The sequence below is a fragment of the Trachymyrmex cornetzi genome, unplaced genomic scaffold (genome assembly GCF_001594075.2).
Source record: "Trachymyrmex cornetzi isolate Tcor2-1 unplaced genomic scaffold, Tcor1.1 scaffold1027, whole genome shotgun sequence".
NCBI classification, from domain to species: Eukaryota; Metazoa; Arthropoda; class Insecta; order Hymenoptera; family Formicidae; genus Trachymyrmex; species Trachymyrmex cornetzi.
Genome location: NW_017295573.1, coordinates 24,851 through 26,175, shown reverse-complemented (window position 1 = coordinate 26,175; position 1,325 = coordinate 24,851).

Here is a 1,325-nt window from a genome sequence, read left to right as displayed (position 1 = left end):
GATCGGACGTGTTCCCTCTCGTCTCGGGTGTTGCGTCACCTCGACTATATTTTTGAAAAGCGTTGCCGGCTTGGACTGTGCCATAGTATTTCAATTTCGATAGTACCTTTATCCGTCTTGGCGCGCGGCTGTGCGGCGTGGAAGCGCCGTAGCCGCAGGTGTCCAGTGTTTGAAGGGGCGCCTCACCATTTTTATTGCATCATCCGTTACTCGCCCAGTTCGAGGTGGCCGGTGCATAGCACTCCCACTTACGATTACTGCTTTTCCGCTATATTAGACACGACTGGCCAAGTTTACCTCGTTATAAAGAGGACCAGGGCCAATGAAAGATTGAAGAAGATCGCGTCGGAGATCTTGTTCACATCAGTAGAGCGAAAGATGCCTTCGAAAAAAGATACGAGGCTAAGTAAAGCGGGGAGATATTTCAAATTTACTGTGTTCCCGATTGGCGAAACCCTCACGTGTACGAACTGCGAAATTTAGCAGACAAAGTCATAGACGATATTTTTTATGAGCAAGAATTAGCTCGAGTTGAGAAAAACTTAGAGAAAGAACAGTTCATCGTCGACCGCGTGATAAAAAGTAGGGGACGAGGAGCTAATAAGCAAGTACTTGTTAGTTGGCGCGGTTATCCCAGTGAGTTTGATACTTGGATTCCGGCTTCGAGTTTAATTTCTCTTCGCGATGGAGGAGGAACAATTTCTTCTGATACTTCCGAGTGACAGTAGTATGCATCATTTTCCGGATAATACAACGTCGTCCTTCATGGGAATTACCTCACTCTATAATGTTGGATGGGCAATGGGAGGTTGCGATAAGCGAGATTCAATTTTTCCGTACCTTTTTATTACACATACTTTGTAACGATGCATCCCCATAAGTGCATCATTCCCGGCAATACCAACTCGCCAGATGCCGCTACGGTGACCCCCGGTCACCGTATGCGATGAGAGCGCGGTGCGCTCGACACATTTTATAGACGCAAACATAATTCCAGGCCGCGAGACTTCTAGTCTTACGAAACCCGAGCGTCGCCGAACGATGTCGAGCGCCGCAGCTCTCGCTCGTATTGTTCCACGCCGAGAGTCACCGAATGATTCCGGAACAATACGAGCAGGAGCAACAATACAGTATAAAAGCCCGGCGAAAGATTATTTCGGGCTTTTTGCTCCTGATCCAGCTCCTAGCAAACCGACCGCTTCCTAGAGATCCTGAGCAATACTGCGGTGGTGAGAGAGTTCTCCGCCACTACCGGCATTTACCGGTCCGATATTGCATTCAACTCCGCTCTCCGACTCACCGCTCATTGCTCGCTCCTCGGACCG